Source organism: Artibeus jamaicensis, unplaced genomic scaffold (genome assembly GCF_021234435.1).
Source record: "Artibeus jamaicensis isolate MK-2021 breed Jamaican fruit bat unplaced genomic scaffold, CSHL_Jam_final contig_760, whole genome shotgun sequence".
NCBI lineage: Eukaryota > Metazoa > Chordata > Mammalia > Chiroptera > Phyllostomidae > Artibeus > Artibeus jamaicensis.
The window spans coordinates 5,246,025-5,263,622 of record NW_026521955.1 but is presented as its reverse complement, the minus strand read 5'-3'; the positions used below and the strand labels follow the sequence as shown (position 1 = coordinate 5,263,622).

The 17,598-nt window shown below is 36.8% G+C and overlaps 2 pseudogenes; both read right to left on the bottom strand.

The window, feature by feature from the left end:
- The window catches only part of LOC119059287 (pyruvate dehydrogenase (acetyl-transferring) kinase isozyme 1, mitochondrial-like), a 74,964-nt pseudogene that overhangs the window by 11,606 nt on the left and 45,760 nt on the right, over positions 1-17,598 (bottom strand).
- Positions 1,839-1,961, bottom strand: LOC119059300 (uncharacterized; annotated as a pseudogene).

The window sequence follows — 17,598 nt, the reverse complement described above, 5'->3', positions numbered from 1 at the left end:
AAAGCCAATAGTCAATTATCTGGCCTCATCTGATTTGACTTAATAATAGTGTTCAGCACAGTTCATAATTCTTTCCTTGACACACTTTCTCTTTTGGATATCTTAGACTCCTCCTCTATTTCTAACCCTATCACCCTCTCAGTTTACTTTGTTAATTCATTAGCACCTACCCGATGCCTGAATTTAGGAATATTGGTATCATGGATCAGTTCTTATATAGCTTTATATTCTTTTTCTTTACGGACATTTACATCATTTCTCATCTAATTCCATGGCTTTGAATAGTGTCTCTGTGCTAACATATTTCAGTTGTACATCACTAGCCCATCTTTCCCTCATTTATACACGCAAGTCCTTATTTAACTTAGTGGCCAAATGCAGCTTATTTGCTTTCCCTCATACCTGTTCGTACCAGTTGTCATCAGTCTCATCTTCCCAAGTTGTCAGGGACAAACATTTTTTCCTTCTAGTAGCATATTTATTTCATGAACATATCCTGCCAGTCCTATTTTCAAAATATATTCTTAACCCAGTCAGTTCCTACCATCCCCACTGCTAACTTATCGTCCTGAACCATTACCATCTTTGACTAAAGTAAAGCAAATGCTACATCTGGCTTCCGTGCAGCTTCCCTTACTTTCTTTCAGTTTTCAACACAGCAACATAATGCTCCAGGTAGAATTACCAGATTACGTCATGGTTCTGCTTGCTCAATACCTTCAAATGGCTTCCCTTCTATGACTTAAAATCAGTATGGTAGGGTGTAATTCATTTTTGATGTTTGACTGCTGACAGACTTTGACTTCCACCCTCCTTTCTAGCCATTTGCTCCATGTCTGGTCAAACTGATAAGAGAGCCGGTATGCTGCTCTCTCCCTAGCACAGGTGGGAAGTTCAAGCCATGCAAGCCCCACCCTCATGTGCTGGAACTCTTGCCTCATCCCTGCTCCTTAACCACCAGAAAAGCCAAACCAGTTGTTCCTTACTGCTCTCTCAAGAGACTTTCAAGTCCACTTGGGAGCACACCCTGCTGTCCCCAGAAGGCTACACTATGTGAGTAGTGAATTCATACTTAATTGCCATATGTGTAGGATCACCAGTTCAACATCTGAAACAAATGTTGAGTTAGAGGGTCTATCCCACTGACACAGAGTAAGCACAACATCTGGCCACACATTACTTCTCTGATGTCATTCCCTAATGCCCTACACTTCATTCACTTCACTACAGTTCATTGGATTCTTTGTTACTCCTATTTCACATCGAGTAAAATTGTTTCCAAGTTTCCATCCACATGCTCTCCACTCTCACCAGAACTTTACTTTCCCAGATATCCACATGGCTAACTGTGTCTTACCTAAAATCAATTTCTGAGACAGGCACTTCTTAAGAAACCTTTATATTCCACAGCACCTATTAACATCTAAAATAATTAACACTGCTTACTTAGTTTATCATTGGTAAGTCTAGGAGGGCAGACATTTTCATCGATTGTGTTCAATTCTTTATTTATAGTTCCTAGTAAATAAACTGCAGTACATTGTACATATAATAGGTGTTAATATTGGTTGAATAAATAGATGTGTATTGGTGATGGTAGAAGTATATTCATTCAAAATGAACATATTTTATACAGGTAATTTCTGTAAAAATAAATATAAAAGTACCAAAGTTTCATGAAACTATTTATAACTTCCCTAGTAATCAAATAAACACTATTTTTTATTTTAGTCACAAATAAAGATTAAGAGTAACAAAAATACTGAATCCAATAAAATTCAATGAAATAATTGCTCTTGTACTTTACAGGTGGAACAGAATGTTAACATCATTCTTTTGGACAGACATTCAGAAACACACTAATAACTTTATAATTTTTTATATATTTCAAAAAAGTAATTTTATTAAATTGATAAGAACAGATATTACACTTGATCTTAGCCAAAATGCTGAGAATTGATCAAAAAAGTAATTTAAATTTCAAATGTCTTTTGTTAAACAATATAGCCAAATTATGGAAATAAAAAACATGTTGAAAGACAAAATTTCTTTATATTATTGTTTCAATAACAAAAATGATAAAGATACAGCTCCATATACAAAAAATAAAATTAAAACATTTTTTCTAAGGTCTCACTGATGATCATTTTTGAAGGGAGGATGCAAAGACTGGTCTTAATAGAAAAAAACAGATAGAAAATAATTATCCATAGTTCTGAAGAGTGTTTATTATAGAAAAGAGAAATTTAAAAAAATACATTTTATTGATTATGTCATTACAATTGTTCTATTCCCCCTTCATTCCCCTCCACCCTGCACACCCCTCCCCCACAATTCCCCCCCTTAGTTTATCACCACGTCTCAAGTTCTTTCGATTCTATATTTCCCATACTATTCTTACCCTCCCCCCTATCTATTTTTTACCTACCGTCTATGCTACTTATTTTCTGTACCTTCTCCCCCCTTCTCCTTCTCCCACTTCTCTGTTGCTAACCCTCCATGTGATCTTCATTTCTATGGCTCTGCTCCTGATCTAGCTGTCCTCTTAGTTTGCTTTTATTTTAGGTGCGGTTCTTAATAACTGTGAGTTTTCTGTCCTTTCACTGTTCATCTTTTTTATCTTCTTTTTCTTAGGTAAGTCCCTTTAACATTTCGTATAATAAGGGCTTGGTGATGATGAACTCTTTGAAATTGACCTTATCTGAGAAGCACTTTATCTGTCCTTCCATTCTAAATGAAAGCTTTGCTGGATAGATCAATCTTGGTTGTAGGTCTTTAGATTTCATGACTTGGAATACTTCTTTCCAGTCTCTTCTTGCCTGTAAGGTCTCTTTTGAGAAATCAACTGACAGTCTGATGGGAATTCCTTTGTAGGTGACTGTTCCCTTATCTCTTGCTGCTTCTAGGATTCTCTCCTTCATTTTAATCTTGGCTAATGTAATGATGATGTGCCTTGGTGTGTTCCTTCTTGGGTCCAACTTCTTTGGGACTCTCTGAGCTTCCTGGATTTCCTGGAAGTCTATTTCCTCTACCAGATTGGGGAAGTTCTCCTTTATTATTTGTTCAAATAAGTTTTCCACTCATGGCTGTTCCTCTTCCCCTTCTGGTACCCCTATAATTTGGATGTTGGAGTGTTTAAAGATGTCCTGGAGGTTCCTAAGCCTCTCCTCATTTTTTTGAATTCTTGTTTCTTCATCTTTTCTGTTTGGTCATTTTTTTCTTCCTTCTGGTCCAATCCTTTGATTTGAGTCCCAGTTTCCTTTCCATCACTATTGGTTTTCTGTGCAGTTTCCTTCATTTCAGTTTGGTTAGCCTTTATATGTTCCTCTAATTTGTGACTAAAATCAACCAGTTCTGTGAGCATCCTGATCACCAGTGTTTTGAACTGTGCCTCTGATAGGTTGGCAATTTCTTGTTTGCTTAGCTTTACGGGCTCTGGGGCTCCTAGTTGTTCTTGAGTCATGTTTTGATCTGTTCGTTCCTGCTATGTATGAGGAGCAGAGCCTTAGATGTTCACCAGGGCAGGGCCACCCATGTCTCTGGTTTTTGATGCTGAATGTGGAGGCGGGGTCAGAGAGGAACAATAGCGGTCCCTTCTGCTTCTTCCCGCCACTGGGCCCTGCAGGGTCCGTCTCACTGCTCGTTCCTTCACCAGTTTACTGTGCGCAAATGTGTGACTGTGGTCAGCCCTCAGTGAATCCACTGCCTTGCGCCCTTAGTGGGTCCGCCCGCTACTCCACACCTGGGATCCATCCACAGCTGCCCACGTGCCTGAGTCTTGTGCCCCGGTTGGTCCATTGCATCTTTCCTGCCCGACCCCGCTCTGCTGCTGGCTCTGCCCCTGGCTCTGCCCCTGGCTCTGCCCCTCTTACCAGTTTGGCTGAAGGGTTCGTTGTTGTCAGACTTCTGTATAGTTCAATATTCTGTGGTTTGGCTGCGTTTTTGTGGCTTAAACTTTGTTATTTTTAAACTTGGCTGTGCAAGAAGGTACAGTGCTTCCACCTACACCTCCATCTTGGTGGAAGAAGAGAAATTTTTTTAAGCATCAAAATTCTAAGTATTATGTATGCTATACTTTTAATTAAATAAAAACATTACATTATATTAACTTTATTAATGTAATTATTTTGAAGAAATAGAAGAGATACGAAAATTAGGAAAGTGACATTTTCTGAACAAAAATAACAACATATTGAGTGCTTACAATGTCAGGCACAGTGAGAAAAATGTAAATGAATTATTTAAATGTAACTTTAGAGTGGCTAGAAAATTATAAAAGTTTCAACATGGTTAGTTTATCATTCTTCTCAATGGCACCAATATTGTTATTATAATCATATGTAGCCATATTAAAAACTTTATGAATATAATAAAGAACCAAGATAATAGAGAATTACAAAATTAAATATCAAATAAATCCAATGTTTGGAATAGAAAAGTCATATTTCCTTTGTAATAATGCTATCAAACTCGCAATATTATTTCAAATGGATTGCTGTCTTTTTATACATTTACACCAGAAAGCAAAGTAAAATGTCCTAAATGGGCAATGTGAGTCAATTTTTAAAATCGTCTTTATTTAAAAAATAGTTTGGATATAATCATGTCACTGAGGATGAAATGTTAGAAAAAATGACAAATCAGTAAGTAACTTCGCAGTGCCTTCTAAAGATAAGATATTTTATATGGGACGGGCACGGCATGACTCTGCCTGTGGCAAATATGTGACTCGATTTCTCCTTTACAATCAATCCACTCGTGTGATCCAGCCCAAATTTGTTTTTGTTGAGGTTCAGAAATGCTCCCAATTTTTCCATATTGTAGCCTGTTATTTCCTATTTTTTGATAGTCTTTATGATGTCCCTTCCTCTTGAAATCAATGACACTAATGAGTTTACCATAAAAAATACATATCTACATTTGACTTTCCCAAAGCCACTATCAGAGGTATATAAAATATTTATCTCAAAAATAGTGTTAAAATAATGTGTCAGAACTAAGGGGGGAGCGCTAGAGGGGAGGGGGACACCAGGTGGAGGGTGACGAAGGGGGGAAAGTCAGACAACTGTGGTAGCATACTCAGTAAAATGTACTTTAAAAAATAATGTGCCATATCATTTGCTCCTGTATTTAGCTTTTGTATTTCAATGAAATGCATTGGAGAAAATATAAAGTTTATGACGAACCCTCAAAATGTCAAGCTTTCCTGGAAGTCATTTATATTGTTCTATTACTGCCAAATTTCAAGTTCTATGGTCTGTTTCTTACTAATATAGTATCCTGACAACTGATAATTTACTTTATTACTCAGTTGCCATCCATTCCATTTCTCTAGAAGAAACGGTTACCATTGAGAGTGATTAAACGTATTTTACTACTGAGATAAAATGCAGATTTTTAAAAATAATAGGCTTTTTTTAGTATAATCTAAAAATCATTGTGTAAATATAATATATTGTCTGTAAAAGCAAACAAACTTTTTTTAAGGCGGGATAGTAATCTTGACCACCCTTTATAAACGGCAGCAAAAAGTAATTACATGTCATTCTTATTTGTTGAAGGGCAAAACTACATGTACTTGTATAAAATGCATTTTGCGTAATGGCATAAAGCATACAGAGACATAATCATCTTTCTTATTAAGTGTTGAAAATTTCAACAAAACTTTCAGTATTTTAATTCACTGTCTACAAAATGACCAAATGCTAAGTCCTGAGGAAATAAGCATTAAATTAAATGCACCTTTCCTAAAGGCACTGCAAGAGTGTAGCGTGTCAGACGTATTTATGTACACTGCCACATGAGATAAGTGTTAGAATAGAGGTATAGGAAAGGCAATGGCATTTGAATGGTCTTGAACATTAGTCAAAAGGATGGACACAAATTAGTTTTATTTGAAATCTTATAGAGCTCTTATTTAGTCATTTAAAAAAAGAAAACTGTTCTTATGTTGAATTTTTAATTTAATATTTCAATGTGGACATATGCAATAGTAGATACTATTAAAAATCTTATAATTTTTGTGTGTATGTGTATAGTTTTATGAAATTAGAATTATGTCATGATAGTTTTCTACTATTGTCTTTTTCCCCCATTTTAATTTTTTTATTTGGGTTTTCAGAAACTCCATCCATCTAGAAAGACTTGCCAATACCATTCCCACCATGTAATTTCATTTCAACATCCTAATTTTTATTTTTCCATAGATATCTATTGTTGGGGACCGCCCTGCCTGGTTTCAGGAATTGTAAACCGTCTCCCATGCCTAAGGCTTAGTGAGCAACCTCCGGAATGCGAGCTATTGAGGAGACAAAGCTTGTCTCTGACAGCAGACGCTACCCCTGCTTCATCTCCCTGCCCCCCAAGTGTGATCAGATGGTCAGAGACAAGGGAGACGCCTCAGAGGAGGGGCAACCTAGGCCAGGCACGATCACCTGGGAGGCCATCATGGAAGGACTCAGGGGTGGGGGGGGGACTGCAACAAAGAGGGAGTGATGGTCCCTCGCCCCCCAACCCCCGGCTTTGACAAAGCCCAAGTTCCCATGTCCTCTGGGAGAAGTGCTTCCTGGCTCTAATCCACTTAAGCCTAAAAACCTATGATGGGGAAGGCAGTGCAAGCCTTGAGCTGGGAATAGCGGGCTCCCTGGGTAATTAGGCATGAGAAGGAATATGTGAAACCCTGTGAGACCTGCTTTGTTTAAGAATGCTTTTAATTAGATGATAAGGGCCCAAGCAGAAAAAGAGTTTATGTTCCCAAAGTTCTGTAGCCTTTTAGGTGACAGGCCCTGGATTTAGAAGAAACCCTAATGGTTCTTTGTATACTATCTACTGTTTACTGCTTGACAATGATTGATAAGCTGTACCTGAACTCCTGTGCAAAAATCCCAATAAAAGCCTGACTAGGCAAGGGTTGGGGCACTCTCTCTCTCCCTTTGAGAGAGTTGCCTGGCTGCTCCAAGCCGCTCTCCCCTTGAGAGGGTGGCAAGGTCATTCTGAGGCTCTCCCTGCTTGAGGGAGTAGCCTTGCCAGCCCTTGTCCTCCACAGGACTCAGTAGTCAGTGTGAATTTGAATCAGGACTCAGGAGTCAGTAGTCTCATGTCTCATCAATGACGCCACAGGCACTGCTTATCAGTGCACTTGTCAATCTATGCTAAAATTGTCTTATAAATTATGTATTATTTGTTCATTGCCTAATTCAAACAGATTGATTTTTCTATTACAGAAGAGTAAGAAGAAGAATAGTAAAAAAAAAATTGAAGAAAAAAGAAAACTGCGCTTTACTTGGTTTTCTGTCCAAGTTTTTAATGAAGTAAAACTTCATAAAAGTAAATAACTGACTCCTAGGCTCTTGGATGCCAGAATCATAAGACAGAAAAGCCTGGATTGTTGAATGGCCATTTCTCATTAACCAGGAAGAAATCTATTTTATTGTTACATGATTATAGAATAAATAGACATTTTAAGCCACTAAATAATTGTAGTTTGTTCATCACAGAAACTAGAAATCAACTAATAGAGTTGAAAAGCATATACACACAAACACACAAAATCAAATCCCAGATAGGAAGGAGGAAGAGTGTGGGGAGGAAGCATTTTGAAGGAAATCTGGCCAATACTTGCTAAAAACTCAAAGAAGGACATCTAAAATACAGAAGAAGCTCTGGCTGATGTAGCTCAGTGGACTGAGCACCAGACTGCAAACTGAAGGTTTGCCCAGTCAGTTCCCAAGTCAGGACAAATGCCTGGGTTACAGGCTTGGTCTGCAAACCAGGCATACTCAGTCAGTTGGAGGTGTGAGAGGCAACCACACATTAATGTTTCTCTCCCACTCTTTCTCCCTCCCTTCCCTTCTGTCTAGAAATGAATAAATAAAATCTTTTTTAAAAAGTAAAATACAGAAGAAAAGTGAAACACGAAGTGAGCCATTCTGTATGTAATTACTCCTCAAGATATTCAGCGACTCATAAGATCCATGTGTGTGATTGCAAGACTCTCAGAAACAAAGAAGAGAACAGAAGTTAAAAGGCTAAAAATGCTAAGGATACTTGTTGGCAATCTCACAGGATGTAGACGCAAAAATTGGAGTTGGGCCACAATGGTAAAGGAGTCATAACAGGCACTCCATACCCTCATTTGAGACTATTGAAAGGTTTCACTTCAGAAACAGAGTAAAGTATAAATAAATCACTCTCGATCTACTTTTATTCCATCTACACAGTAGAATAAAATTTTAACTATTGTGGAGGAAGCTAACAGAATCCCAGAGACCCTCAATATTTTTAAACACAATATCTGGCATATAATAAATTACAAGACAATAAAAACAAATACTAATGACTAAATTCAGGAGTTAAAAGGGACAAAGAAAACACATTCATAGGTAATACACACTTGGAAATTTTTAAACAAAGATGTTAAATAACTAGAATTAATATTTTAAAAATATATTCAAATATAGAAAATTTTACTGAAAATCAGAAAATCTATTAAAAGGTAACAATAATATTTTCATTGAAATATTAATAACATCTGAAATTAATAATTCAATCAGTGCATTTGAAACTAAGTTATAAAAAGCAGAATTAAGAATTAGTGACTCTGGCCCTGACCAGTGATGTTCTGTATAATAGGCATCAACCCACAAACCTTAAGGTCACTGATTCAGTTTCTGGTCTGGGCACACGGCTGGGTTGTGGGCCATGTCTTCAGTTAGGTATGTGTGAGAGGCAACCGATTGATTTCCCATGCACATTGATGTTTCTCTTTCTTTCTCCTACCTTTCTCCTTTCTCTAGAAAATAAATAAAATCTAAAAAAAAAATTAGTGACTTTGAATATATATTAGTGTATATTAAGAATTCGTGTAATCTAACAACGACAAAAGAATTAGTGACTTTCTATATATAAATTATAACATACTCTACACTTTGATCTGAGTTTGCTTATATGGATATGTTTACAGCTGAAAAATGTCATCAGATTTGTACTTACAATTGGTCTATTTTACACTTAAATAAAAAATATGTTATACTTTAACTAAAATGTAACATAATTAAGTAGATATAGCAATCTACCTTCATACCTGCAGAAGTTGTAGAATATGATTTTTGAATCTTTTCTCTACATAAAAAATTCTATACTGGCAATTATTTCCTCTAAGTACTTCATTGTAATAATTTTATTGTTTGTGTTTTCCATCGTTTCTGTTGAAAAGTCTGCTGTAACTCAAATTGTGGCTACTCTAATTTAAATTAAATTTATTTTAAACTTATATTAATACCATTCAAAAGTAGTTAGAACAACTAAAACTCTTCTCTTACAATAAATCAATATCGTCTTGTCACCCTGTATGATATGTTTAATTCAGACAATTTATAAATTCCTAAGGGAATAATTTCATAGGCTGTTGCCAAATGTTGCAAATTCTAACTAGAATACAGCAAGTATTTAATACTACAATAATATTTAGCTCTAAAATAAAATATCTCATCTTCCAAGAATCATGCAAACATTAAATAATTAAATTTTACAACTTTCTAGTGCTTTAGATAAGTACACATTCATAATAAGGTCTGTTTAAAAAACAAATAGATCATTATACTGGTGAGTGGACTCAGGGAGAGAAAAAGCTACCTTGTGTATGGAAGCACATGTTCCTTTGAAATCAATACTTTAAAGTAGAAATATTTAAAGAAAATTTAAAACTCTGACTCTCTTCATGTGCACAAATTTAGAGCAAGTTTCCTCAAAATTCTGTCTGAGTAGGATATCTGTATCATAATTACTAGGTATTTTTGATAAAAATATAGATTTCTTGGACAAATTAACAATATACCTACAAGATCTGCATCCCTAGAAGCTGCGTAGAGGAATTTGTATTTATAACATTGCCCTGAAATTCTTCCATAAAGAAAAATTTTAAATGACTGTTTTAGAGTTTATATATACACAATACTTATTAAATTCCAATTAAAATATTATAAGAGGAATGATCTTAAGTGTATATGCTATGACATACACACATCTGATGGAGCTGGGTAATTAAAAATGAAAAATTTCCTGCAAACAGCAGAGAAAACATTGAATAGGGTGGCATCTGTTTCCACCAGTTATGTGTAGTGCTGTTCAAACTCCCCTTTCCTGTCTATCTTCACAGCTAATAAGAGAATGATGTTTTTCCAAAGACAGCTTGTTTTGATCTCATTTCCTTCTTTACCCAAGAATCTTGACATTTATAAATAAGTTGTCTGAAAAACCCTAGAAATTATTTTGCTTGAACTTAGCTATAAAGACTTTATAACATTTCAAAATGTTTTAAATAAGTGGATTTATTTTGACATAGACTTCTGCAAGCACCTGCAAAATCATAGTCTTAATTGGGATACAGCTGTTGCTGATTGCTCTGACGAGAGGGTGTTTGTGTTGACTGATTGGCCATTTTTATTTAATACTACATTGAGCTTGCTCTCTTTTTTCCAACTTGTAGTTTTCTTAGAAAATGGTTTTAAATGATTAAAGACCTAAAATGGAGTGTCACTTTGCCAACAATCAACAGTAGTGGATGAACTGCTTTCAGTGAATAGACGTTGCCAGACACCTGTGCATGACTTCTTCCTTTTTGGAACAAGAATATTGATCTGAAGAACCAATTTGCTCAATGGTTCAGCTGTCAGAGAAGTAAATGTTTTAAACTGATGAGACATATAAAGTAGTAAAAATGTCAAAGCAGCAGGAACAATTATGGTTGCTCTAAAAAGTACAAGAAGAATCGGGCATGGTTCTAATAAGTGTTAAGTAAATGTGTTCCAATTCTGTTTCTAGTAAGGTCATTAAAGTATTTGCAATTTCCTGTGATTTCCATTTATTTGTTGGCCTTTAAAGCAAATAGATTTTTAAATTCTTAAGTAATATTTGGATTTCTACCCTTATATAAGATTTAATATTTAAATGATGATTAGTATTTTTACCATTTTCTCCTTAAATAATTTTTGATGGTTCTAATAATCTGGCCCCTCAATCAAGAGACAAGGATTCAAAGTAAACATCCTAAGGACCCATAAATGTGTATAATTTTTGTACCAACACTCTAGGTCCTAAAGAAACAAAAGTGTCAGTCAATCCTGAATATCTCCATTACCTGCAATAATTGTATCACACAATGTCAAGTCCCTTTATTATCAAGATTATGCTTCTAGACATTTCATAGTTTGAATTTCCTCTTAGATCATATTATTAAGAAATGAATATAATCCTCCAGGAATATTGTTTTAAAATCTATACTTCACATGATATAGTCTTAAAGATTAAACCCTTTTTAGAGCCTTAGAAAAGACTAAAAACTTATTGCTCTTAAACTAAATTCTCAAAACCTTACCTTGTTGTATAATAACATGTACATATATGGGGGGCTCCACCCACAGAGCCCCCCCATCTGCCATGGATGAGAATAAGTCTACCAAGACATGATCTGCTTGGGGAGGAAAGGTGGCTGATCTCCCCAAGAAGGACCAGGAGCATTTTCCTCAATGGGCTTTTATTGGGTTCATTTGCATAGGAATACAGGGTATGTATGTAAAGCTCATCAGTCATTGTCAGACAGTAGTGATCAAACAAAAAATAACATTCAAAGAACTGTGAGGGCTTATTTTGAGTCACGGTCAGATAGCTACAGGGTCATAAAACTTTGAGGAAACAAACTCATTTCATGCTTGGACCTTTATGAGTTAAATAGAGGTTATTAGCAAAGCACATTTCACAGGATTCTATGCATTCTTTCTTAGGCTTGATCACCCCAGGGAACCCACTCTTTGTAGCACAGGGCTACACCCACCTCCAGCATTGTTTCAGACTTAAATTGGGCAGGGGATGAAAGGTAGCCAAGAGATTAGGAGACTTCTTGCAGACTGAATGAGGACTCAGACTATGTCAAAGCCGAGGGGTGAGGGTCCATCACTCCCTTTTTCTATAGCCCCCTAAATCCTTAGTTGAGGGCCCCTTCATGATCCTGCTTGTCTTAGGTCGTCCCTCCCTTGAGGAATCTTACCTGTCATTGGCTAACCAGTCATCTGCTTGGGGACAAGCAGGGTGAAGTAAAGGAGGAAGAGGCCGTGCTCCTGCCAGGGAGATAAGCTTTGTCTCCTTAGTGGCTTAGGGTCCCACGGTCTCTTACTCAGCCTTAGACATGGGGGGTACCAGCTTATGAAACCAGGCAGGGCGGTTCCCCACCATACATACTTTTAAGCTACTCTTTTGCTTAATAAATCTCAAATTCTGTGACATGAAGGCATTTCATTCTATTTGGATCTTATTATTTAGCATGTTCGTTTTCCTTAAAATACTAGCAGAGGCAGCCCCAGCCAGTGTGGCTCAGTTGGTTGGTGCACCATCTTGTATCTAGATCAATAATTGAGCAATACAGAAATTTGGATTATGTCCTTGCAGTAATAGGAAGGAAAAGCATAAGTTGAAGCAGAAGAATATACTGGCAGAAGGCATTACTAAAAGTAGAAGACTAGAAACTGGTCAGTAACTTTCAGAAATATGGCCTGAACCAGAATGGCAGTAGCAAAGATGAAAAGAAGTAACCTGAATATGCAGAAGTCAGACTCTGCAAGAATTCTGATGAGAGAAAAGTAGCTAATTGACTCAAGGTTGACTTCCAGTGTCTTGACTTGGGTAACAGCGTTGAAGTTTCAAACACACAGTTGGAAATATGATTCTGTGCCAAGAGGAGAGCTCTAAAACTGAAGACAAAAATTTGGAGGTTGTAGTTTAGAAATGTTATACAAAGTCACATATATGGCTAGATAAGAGCTTCTAAGGGGAAGGTGCAGAATCAGAAGAGTTCCCAAAATAGAGCTAGGATGGGGACATCTAAGAGAAGAAACTGGGCTTATGTCAAGAAGGAGAACAAACAAAAGATTGCTGCATGATAAAACTCAACAAAAAAGATTGCTTAAAGAATCAGGAACTGTTGATGAACTAACAAAATTCTAAAAGACTAAATAAAGTTCATTTATAAAAAATTATTTAATATACAGTTAAATACAATTTTATTAATATCAAATTTTATATATTGGGAATTACCCGTATTTTTAGTCTCTGAAACTAAAGTAATATTGATTACTTTGCTTCCTATTTCTTTCCATATTGCTGACAAGGGAAAAGGGAAAAGGAATGACGTGTGTGAGCGAGAAGTAACAATGACTCTTACACATATCGGTAAGACGTTTGAATGTCAAAGGGTGGAAAATGAATCTGTCAAAATCTGAGAAGTCTCAAGACAGTGAAATTTCTAGGAGCCCACATGTAGAAATTCTTTCTATGGTGAAAAATAAGTTGTTAAATATGACCCCTCCTATTAGAAAAATATGGCACCATACTGAGTGGACATATATGAATTTCGGAGGCAACATATTTTTCATACCCCATCCTATTTACCATGTAATCAAAAGAGCAATTCATTCTGAATGGGCTCAGAACAAGAAAAAGCCCTGCAACAGAGCCAGGCTGCCGTGCATAATGTGTGCCTCTTAAACTGTGTAATCTTGCAGATCCAATGGTGCTTGAAGTGGCAGCAGCAGAATGAGAGAACATTTGTTGCCTTTAGCAGGTCCCTATAGGTCCCAGTTTCTAAAAGTTTTGGAGAAAAGCTTTACTATCCTTTGAGGATAACTATTCCTTGTAGAAACAACTTTTGGCTAGCTACTTGACCTTAGTAGAGACTGAATGCTTAACCACAGGCCAGGAAGATACCATGTCACCTGAGTTGCCCATTACTGATGACTCATTAAGTCAGAAAGTTGGGTGTGAGCAAAAGCACTTTACTATCGAGTGATAATGAGTTTGAGAGGTCCTGAAGGCACCAGTAAGTTACATGAGGAAGCATCCCAAATGCTCATCATTCCTGCTCTTAGAGCATTACTTTCTCCCTTGCAGGAATATCTATGGCCTCATGGAGGGCTCCCTATAAACAAATGACTAATGCAAAGAAGAATTGGCCTGGTTTACAGACAGCCATGCCTGATACTGGAACCACCCAAAAGTAGATAGTTGTAACATTGCAGCCTCCTTCTGGGACATCCCGGAAGGAAAGAAGTACAGGAAAATCCTCCCAGTGAGAAGAACTTTGAGTATTATGCCTGGTTTTTGTTTTTGTTTTAATTTCTCATTGCAAGGAGGTATGGTCAGAGGTACAGTTTTATATCAATACAGCCGATGCTTGGGCTGAGTTGTCAGAGAATTGGAAAGAACATGATTGAAAAGTTGATGATAAGGAAGCCTGGAGAATTAATATGTAGATAGGCCTCTCCAAATAGGCAAGAATGGAAAGATATTTTTCCCCATGTGACTGTGCATCAAGGGGAAATTTGACAATCAAATGCATATGATGACACATTCTGTGGATGCTGGTTAGTTTTTTCCCCAGGTAGCCCCGTCGTCACCCAATGACAACTTAAACAAAGTGACCTTGGTGGCAAGGATGGAGATTAAGCATGGGTCTCACTAACCAAGGCCTACCTAGGCAGAGTCATTGCTGAGTACCTGATCTGCCAGCGTGGAGACCAGCATTGAGTTTCTGATAAGGGACCATTCCCTAGGGTCTGGTGGCAGGTCAATTATATACATTGAACTGCTTCCATCTTAAGAGAAGCAAGGCTTTGTTCTTACTAGAATTGACACTCTAGCTGTGGATTTGCTTTACGTGAAAATAATGCGTAGGCTCACCACTCTCTGAGGGCTTACAGGAAGTTTTGTCCACTGTCTCAGTTTTCCATGCAGCATCGTTTCTGCTCAATTAAATGATTTCACAGCAAATCAAATGTGGCAAAGTGCTCACACTCATAGAATTCACTGGTCTTACCAGGTTCCCCATTTTCCTTAAACAGGCAGCTTGACAGAATGGTGAAACGACCTTTTGAAGACTCATTAACAATGCCACCTATGTCTCAATAACTTGTGTGGTTGGCACAATGTGCTCAAGGAAGCTGTGTGGGCTCTAAATGACCTGATACATGGTTCTGGTCCCCACATAATCATGATACACAAGTCCAGGAACGAAAGAGTGGAACAAGACTACTATTACCTCTAGAGATTCAGGTGCAAAATGTATGCTTCCTATTCATCACAACCTTAAGTTGTTCTTCTATAGAGGTCTTAAGTCCAAAGGGAAAGATGCTTCCATTGGAAGCCACAACAAAGTTTCCATTGAGTAAAAGTGATAAATGCCACTGTGCCATCTTAAACTCCTTATGTCTCTGAATCAAAAGATAGAGAAAGGGGGTTACAATACACACTGAATGAGGTGGTCGATCCTAGTTACCAAGGGGAAATCACACTTCTTCTACACAGTGGAGGTGGTAAGTGTATGTCTGGAACAGAGGAGATTTCTTTGGGCTTCTTTTATTAATACTGTGTCCTGTGATTAAAGTCAGTGGAAAATTACAACTCAACTCAAATAGCAATCTATTATCATTACCTCTCTGAGTGGTAATGACTGAGACCCTTTAGAAGTGAAATTTCAGGTCATCCCACCAGGCTATGAACCATAACCAGCTGAGTTGCTTGCCCGTGGCAAACAGAACATGGAATGTGTAGTGGAAGAAGGTAGTTATAAATAGCAAGTATGACTATGTGATCAGCTGCAGAAACAAAGACTGTAATTGTCATGAGCATTTCTTCATTATTGTTATGAATGCTTATGTGAGCATATGCATGTATATATAATATTTTATATCTTCTCTTACTTATCCATTTATGATATATTATTAACACATCATATAAGATGTATTAATAATAGTTTATATATACTTATGTTATGTTATGTTAAGAAGAGTGAATATCACCTGAGCAGTTTGAAGTATTTCCTAGAGAAAACATTCATATGGTTTTTGTTATACATAAAACAGGTGTATCATGTTCAGTGGAACTGTGACTTTGTATGTCTTTCTTTGTAGATTAGGTGTGGATTAAGGATACCTGCATGGGTGGCAAATTGACAAGGGGTGTACTGTGATGGTCATCAATCTTATGTCAACTGCTCTAGGCTGTAGTCCTGAGTTATTCAATCAAACACTAATCTAGGTGTTTCTGGGAAAGTATCCTGTAGATGTGAGCCTTCTCTTCAATTAATTGACAATACAAAGTAAATTATTCTGTGTAAATCTGATATAATAATTACTTGAAAGTTCTTAAGAACAGAATTGAGATTTCCCTGAGGAAGAAGAAAAACAATTCACCTCTGCACTGCAGCATGGACTTCTGCTTGAGAGGTCTGAGCCTACACATCTCAGATTTGCCTTTCCAAACCAGACGAATGCATAAACAACTTCCCTGTAACAAATAACTCTCTTTCTCCCTCTCCCTCTCTCCCCGAGTGTCTATCTATCTACACACACACACACACACACACACACACACACTTCCTACAATTTCTGTTGGAGTCCTAACTGATCAGAGGTACAGCCACTCAGAAAATTTTATGACCCAGTATTCAGTGTTTCTTTTGTTGTGTGTCGGGGTATAAAAATAAAATTGCATCTAAATCTGTTTACCACAATTAAGGAGAATATATTTGTCCCCAGTCCCTCTTAGCCTATTTCCTAGTGTTACTGGTGATACCCAGGAATATGTTCCTCCCAGAATTCTCTAATAGCCCAGAATATTATGTTCAAGGACTGAAACATCAGATAATCGATCATCTGCCCTGCTAGACACACTGGAGCTGAGACTTTTTCTATTTCCATGTTTTAAATTTTTGCATCATTTTAGTGTTTAACATACTTATATATGCTGGCATGCTTATCCATTGTTCTAAGCAATATGAGTGGATTAAAACTTGGGTAATTCCTGTTTTTCTGCGAGGATTTCTGGTATACCTATTTTTCTGTGAGGATTTGGGGTATATCATATGCCGAATATATTTGTATTCATTTAAGATATAATACTTTAATGTATAATAGATAAAATGTTTGAATAAGGGATAAGCAAAAGTATGTTTACAGTTGTTCATATGGAAAAAATGCAGGTTATGATTATTACAATAGTTTCATTAACTCAAAAGAATGTCACAATGACATAGCAAACCTACCTTTGCCCACCCCTGTATAGTTTAATATACATCAAAATATGTACAAGGAAAAATTAGCATCGCTAGACAATTGTAAAGGTAAAACATCCCTAAATTACCTTTCAGATTCGCTATGCTTGAGTCCTGTGTTAATGCTTCCCTAGCATTCACTTGGAATGTGGAATTCCACAGTAGGCTCACTGGAGAGAGAGAAGGACAGGGGAATACTGTCTAATATTTTGCAACTTCCATAAATCTTTCTAGAAATTTATTGATTTGAGTTCTGCTAGAGATACAGTATTTCCTGATCTCATAATGCCAGTCAACACAAAAGGTAAAATAATTTTTGTTTTCTATTTACCAGTAAAAGAGGATGTGTGAGAGGTAGGGTGGAGTTCTAATAGCAGAAATATTCTGTATATTCTTCTTCTACTACTACCTGCCCTGGTTAAGTGACAATATAGCTTATTTGAAATAGCATTGACTTTGATTTTGCACGTAAGAAAATATGACTGTCCATTTGAGCTCAT